General features: G+C 46.6%; 1 long non-coding RNA gene across 1 annotated transcript; it reads left to right on the top strand.

The window, feature by feature from the left end:
• Positions 1-1,742: 1,742 nt before the first annotated feature.
• On the top strand, positions 1,743-5,742 carry LOC138579742 (uncharacterized). The gene is made up of 2 exons (XR_011304131.1): positions 1,743-1,938; positions 5,299-5,742. It is a non-coding gene; the product is annotated as an uncharacterized lncRNA (long non-coding RNA).
• The last annotated feature ends 1,300 nt before the right edge of the window (positions 5,743-7,042 follow it).

A 7,042-nucleotide genomic window follows, 5' to 3' on the forward strand; every position in this document is an offset into this window, starting at 1 on the left:
TAACACTTCATACACTCTGGTGATTGATGAGAGCACTGACATAATGACATTGAAGCAGCTGTGTGTTGTGGGTACTTCAGTCAGTCTCTCAACAAGATCACTTCAACCTTTCTGGGGCTGGTCACCCTGGAAGGGGAAACCGCAGAAGCCATTGCCAGCTCGCTTCTGCAGTTTCTTGGAAACATTGGCCTGAAGTTCAGCAACTGCCTGGGGATTGGAACGGATGGTTGCAGTGTCATGGTTGGGAGGCACAACTCAGTCTACACAAGACTTCGGCAACAGAACGAGCACCTCATCCTCATAAAGTGTGTGTGTCATTCTATTCAGCTGTGCGCAAGCAAAGCATTTGAACTGCTACCACGCAACTTGGAGTCTCTTGTGGGTAGTACCTACAACTGGTTTTCACGCAGTGCACAGCGGCAAAGGGATTATGCAAAGATCTATGCTCTCATTAACAATGGGGAGGAGCCGTTGAAGCTTGTGCAGCTGTCAGTGACCCGCTGGCTTTCTATCTATGACTGCTGTGTGCGTGTTTTACAGCAGTGGGATGCACTAAAACTTCATTTCCAGTTGTGCAAAGACAAAGAACGGTGCTATGATGCAGAACTTCTGTATCAAATGTACTGTGACCCGGTGAACAAATTATATGTGACCTTTCTGACCCCAATACTGCAAGAGTTTGTACGGTTAAACAAACTCTTCCAACTGGATTGTGGCAATGCATTTAAAATGTTGGACTCTGTGCAAAGCTTCTACAGGGGAATAATTGCGAGAATTATTATCCCCAAATGTATCCCTCCATCTGATGCAGGCCTGATTGAAATCGATTTGGGAGACAACCTAATCACTTGCCGACATCTGCAATTTCATTTGGAACAATGTTCAACATTGCACTTGCAGACAATGTCATTTCTAAAGGAGCAGGAGCTGACTGTGAAAGGAAGATGCAGAGACTTTCTTTTTGAGGCTGCCAGACAGGTGCAGCAAAGACTCCCCGAAAATATTGCTGTGTGGAAATCCATGGCAGCATTCTCACCATCTGTGATACTGTCGCAGGCAAAACCCGCCCTGTCAGATATATCCATGCTGAAGCTGTTCAGAGGAGATGTGGGGTTTCTTTCCAGGACTGGAAAGTAAAAGAAGACAGGCAGGCAACTGAGTTCTGGGTGGAAGTTTTCGATTTTACAGATGCCAGTGGGGAGCGGTGCTTCAAAGAACTGGCCTTGTTTGCCCTGTCATTACTTGCAATGCCGCTAAGTAATGCAGACGTTGAGAGAGTGTTCTCACAGATGAACATTGTCAAGTCTAAAACACGGAACCGAATGAGGCAGCAAACACTGAGCAGCATTTTGAACATTCGTTTTGGGCTGCGAAGACTTGCAATTTGCTGTTCGAACTTTGAGCCAAGCACAGAAATGCTGAAACGTTTTACTCAGCATATCTACACAACTGGGGAAGAAAAGTGGAGGAGGAAGCAGATGATGGTCTCTTTCACTTCCCCTGACATAGTTATTGGACTGTGCCAAAAACATCAAGCTTTAATAAAGCCTTTTTTGTTGTTGTAACACACTGTCTATGTCCTTTCTGTAGGTTTATAATTTAGTGTGGTGAATCTGACTTTTGTGACTTATCCGGAGCGTTTTAGGTGTGTGCTTGTTTTTTCAGCTTATCCATATTGGAGTCCGCTTGTTTTGGGCTTGTTTTGAAGGGGCATTCAGCTTATTTTCTCATTCTGACCTGGCAACACTGCTTGCATGCGCAAAATAACTTTTCAAATTCAAGACCGTCGGACGCGTGCTCAGCTGCTCCAACCTCCTGTGTCCACTGAACTGAAGAAGGCCAGCAGCTTCTATTTCTACCGTAACAAGCACCAGCTGTGTAGTGTGACTGGTGGGGTCGAGGCATGCGGTGTGCTGCTGCAGTGCTGGGTGGGTTTTGGTAAATTGAGCCTGGCTGCCCCTGCCTGTGTGCGTGGTCGGCAGAGGCTGTGTCCCCGCCTGCGTCTGTGGCCGTGGCCGTGGCGCAGCGTCGCCGGTCCGGTTGTCTTGCATGTTTCCCCCATCCTCTTTGAAAATAAATGCGTGATCAAATGCAATGGCCCAAGCTATGCGTGCGCGAAGATCTAGTCAACCAACACTGAATTAATTTCACTGCCATATTATAAGCATGTTTACCGGCAGAGAGGGACTTTGCAAGCCGCTGCCAAGCCTATGTTTTCTTCCCTGTGGAAAATGAATGTGTGAAAACCCAAGTATGAAATCTGTCCACAGATGTTTATGCACTTGTGCTATTTTTACCACATTTCCCCACTACACGCAAGGAATCCAACCTCTTCCCCATGTGGATCATAACTTTGATGTAAACAGAGAGGCAGGGATTCCGGTGGAACACAATTGTTTTTTAGCTGTTCCGCTCGTGCTGCTAGAAGCATGATGACGCGGTGCAACAGGTTCAATCCTGGGTCGGATGGTCCGCGCTTTGAAACCTCTTTAAATTTAAGCGCATTATAAATTACCAATTATAATATTTTGTCACCGAATAATACACGTCCCGAATTTGCACTGCTTTCCCTACTGTGACTGTCTCTGTGTCGAGTCGCCACACTGCACCATTACAGCATCCATTTTGTCTCTGCTCTGAGACAAATCTGGGACCTTTGTGTGTTGTCAGTATCAGAGCAAATGTGCTCCCTTGCCCCTCATCAGTGTGTCTATTTGCCCCCTTGCCCCTCGCCAGTGTCCATGTGCCCTCTTGCCCCTGCCACTGTGTTCATGTGCCCCCTTGCCCATTACCACTGCGTCCATGTGCCCCCTTGTCCCTCGCCACTGTGTCCATGTGCCCCCTTGCCCCCCACCGCAGTGTCCATGAGCCCCAGACGCCAGCCAGTGTCCATGTGCCCCCTTGCCCATTGCCACTGTGTCCATGTGCCCCCTTACCCCTGTGTCCCCGACCCTCTGCCGCTTTGTCATGTGCCCCCGACTCCCGCCACTATGTCCATGTGCCCCACTGCTCCTCGCTACTGTGTCCATGTGCCCCCTTGCCCCTCCCCACTGTGTCCATGTACCTCCTTGCCCCCGCCACTGTGTCCTTGTGCACCCTTGCCCCACCGCCACTGTGTCCATGTGCCCCCTTGCCACTGTGTCCATGTGCCCCTGACCCAGGCCACTATGTCCTTGTGCTCCACTGCCCCTAGCCAGTGTGGCCATGTGCCCCCTTATCCCCCACCACTGTGTCCATGTGCCCCCTTACACCCATCACTATGTCCATGTGCCCCTCGCCACTATGTCCATATGCCCCCTTGCCCACCGCCACTGTGTCAATGTGCCCTCTGCCCCTCGCCACTATCCATGTGCTCCCCTGCCCCTCGCCACTATGTCCATGTGCCCCCCTCCCCCTCACCAGTGTGGACAGGTCCTCATCCAAGGAACGTGCACAAAAGCAATAAATCACAATAGGAAGGTGATTCCTGCTGTGTTACAGTGCAACGTGGCCACAGCCAATATGTAAATACACTGTTATGCCCCCCTCTGAATGCTCAAACCATTATGTTCTGCTACTCAATTTTTATATTGTGACAACGGGCCAGTAAATATAGTGCTATAAAGAATTACATAATAGAACTGTTGTCAAATGTTTTATTGTTGGAGTGAATACATAAGTGCAGCATACTATTTTAAAGTGCACAGTAAAAGCAAAGAGTTGCCTGATCTGTATAACTGATGAAGCGGAAGGTGAAGGAACACTCGGCAGGGGAGGCGGGTTGACAGCTGCAAATAGTTTCAAGGATCAAGGGGAGGAGCTTGGGTTGAGCTACATGGCATTAGGCATTAAGATTGAGGGGTGTCACTGGTGTCACGGACATGGGAAAGACTGGTGGGTGGAGTACAGTAAGGAGGGCTGATGTCTGCAACAGGCAAGAGGAACTATGGAGTGGAGTGTTGGGTTGGCAAAGGAAGGGGATGGGTTCACCGGTTCTGCTGTTGCATCCATTCAAATCTGTTTATTTCATTCTTACTAAAATACATGTGGTCACCTTTGAAACTTGCATGCATAAAGGCAATGATGGTGGTCCTCAGAAGAACAGAAAGGCTCACATTGGTGTCCAACCCATGAGCAGGCAGGAGAGCTGTGCCCTTCAAAGGCATTGGTCTACAGCAACAGGAGAGGGAAAGTAATTTCCAAAATGAGGGACATGCCAAATAAAGGCTTGGTCTGACCTATAAAACTTAGCACAGGCTCTGCTGAGCCAATTAGTGACAGTGTATCACAGCCCCGTCACTAATTCCAGGTCGCAGGTGCAGACATTGCATGGAATACAAAGCTTAGGCCCTGCACGGCTATTTTAACCCACACCCAGTCTACCTTATTGGTAGACTTTGTGGTACTAATGTATTGGATAAAGTCCTACTCTGAGCAATCCCCGCCATTCCTTTCTCCTGGGAAACAGTCTCACGTGGAGTCCAGTCATGCACACACTAGTTTGAACTGTTTCAGACCAGTCCATGTCTCTAGCCAGGCTATTACATATCATATGTGGGTGGCCCTGAATGGTTACCAGTTTTGGGGGCCAACCTGATTGGCAGTCTGACAGAGCCTGTGATTATGCGCTGCGGTGTGTGATTGGAGGGCTGGATTAGGACATCACATGAGTGTTAAGGTTTATCTAGAGGAGACCCTAACCTAACACAGTTCTGATGGATTCTTCCTAGAATTCTTTTGACCTCTGCAGGTTTAGGAGTATTTTGCCCCTCACCAATCCCTGTTTCTTCCGTTACCTTGTTTGTGCCCACCCCATACCTCCATCTGTTGGTGCCACTTAAATCTTATGAATTTTAGACATTTTAGTAACTTTGGGTTGAACAATAATTATCCAACAGCTTATGCAAATTAAACTGCTTAAATTAACCACAGGCAGATGAAATCCAAGTCAAGTTTGGCCTGCAGCCTACACATTTTGCAATGCATTTATCTAGGATTTTACATAGTGACACGACATTATTTAAACTGCTCCTTGCCCAAGCCACACACTCAGCCTTGGCCTGCTGCAGCCTACAGAGTTAGTTCCTAGAGATCCTGGGGCAGTGGTGCATAACATGCGTCCCTCCGAGACACAGAAGTTTAATGATGAATCGCTGCCGGGCCGGAAGTCAGTCTCTAGGTCTGTCCTGTGCAAAGCCTCTGTGGTCCAGTTTGTCTTTGCATGATGCGTGCACCCCAGAACTCTAAAATTCTATTAAAAATTAATATGGTCTGGTGTTGCACAAATGAATCTTTCTGATATTTTGTTATTTTTTTCAGACCTGCGTCTTCGTGTGGGAGTTTCTTCCTTTCTGTGTTCTTAATGCCAGCAAACAGTACCACCATTGAGCATCTGACATCCAGCCTTATCTGTGACCTTTGTGGGATGTAAAGGAACATGAAGCAACATATTGAAATTGTACAGCATGTGTTAATCTGATCTGTTAGTCCAGATCTATTTATGCATTGCAGCCTTGTCCTAGTTGTTCCAACACTAAAGATTGCTGTCTCTCTTCCATTGAATCAAAGAATACCACAAAATTAACTTCAAACTGTATGACACTGAATGCATGCTTCACTTCAATTTTTCGGGACCCAGGGGATTCCTTTTGTAGGGGCAGAGTTTGAACAGGTTGCAACTGTTAATCTCTCAAATCTAAACTATAACCCTGACAGATAGGACTGGCCTAAATGTAAGCTACGGAAATAAATACTTGAAATCACTGTTTTGGTATGTGCTCAGTGCTCCAGATAAGATTTTGAAGTGGGACTATTTTATTCCCTGTTTTGTAAACTAGGAAGTAAAATGATTTTTAGGGAGTAAAATGATTTTTAGGGAGTAAAAATGTGAATACAGTTCCCCACGGCTGTATTTTGTAAGCAAGTATGCTTTAACTGAAAAACTGAAAGGTTTTTCTAATAATTATGTTGGACCTAGTTACTCACACACATTAAAAGTTCATGTGCATGTCTACCGATCGGCAATAATAATAGTACTTTATTCCTTTGGAACTACGTGCGGTACCTCTCCAAACATCCATGGAGCTGTGTGCGTGAAAGCAGGGGGTCGGGGTCCATGGCGTTTGTTTCCTATTTTTTGTTGGGAGTATTTGTAATCTCTGTTTTTCTTTTTGGGGAGTATTAGCTTATTTTCAGGGAGTACAGTGATACAATTGTAAGCCACAGCAATACATTTCAGATTTGTCTCCCCTTTGGTATGCAGCAGAAGTGGTCCCCCAAAGAAGAGTGAAGAACAAAAAGTCGGAAGGACACCCGAGAATCCATAATTTGCTTGAATAATAGCTTCTGATTTAGCAGTACTAAAAAAACGAACATGTCTACACCTACAGGAAAACCCAAGGATCCAAAACAGAGGTCAATCCTTGATATTTTTTCTCCAAAACCAAGAGGAGCTGGCCCTACTCCAGGCTCAGATTCAAGCAAGCGCAAGAGGTCTGATGATACCTCAAGTAGCAGTTCAAGTACAGCTGTACATGTTGTCCAACCATCGGCCAGCACATCAACTCTTGCTAGCAGCAGAGCTACTTCTTCAGGTGCAGACAGTGCATCTACATGTGACATTGGTTCGATATCTTCACATGCTGACACTTTGTCTACAGCTCCTCCTTCTTTGGCTGACATAGCATCTCCTTCATTTGAAGTGGCCACTGAAGGCTCTTGTTCACGTGCAGACATTGCTGTGATGGGTTCACGTGATGCTGACCTAAGCAATACTTCAACTTTCCTGGATAGCGTTGATTGTTCTTTCAATCCTGATATTGAGGATTGTTCTTCCCATGTTGGCGTGTTTGGTGATCCCCCCACTGTTGCTTGCTCTCCCGACATTTCACTCATCGGGGAGAACACAGGCAGCTCTTGGTTGCAGAGCGATGACACTATGGAGATGCGTCAAGCTGAGCAGGGCATTCCAAGAAGATCTCCAGCTCTCAATTTAGAGGACAGTCACCAAATCAATACAGTGACCCTGTACAGCCATAACTTGCTACATACCCTGTAACTGATT

This window comes from Ambystoma mexicanum, chromosome 1p (genome assembly GCF_040938575.1).
Source record: "Ambystoma mexicanum isolate Mex_15411 chromosome 1p, UKY_AmexF1_1, whole genome shotgun sequence".
In the NCBI taxonomy this organism is placed as follows: domain Eukaryota; kingdom Metazoa; phylum Chordata; class Amphibia; order Caudata; family Ambystomatidae; genus Ambystoma; species Ambystoma mexicanum.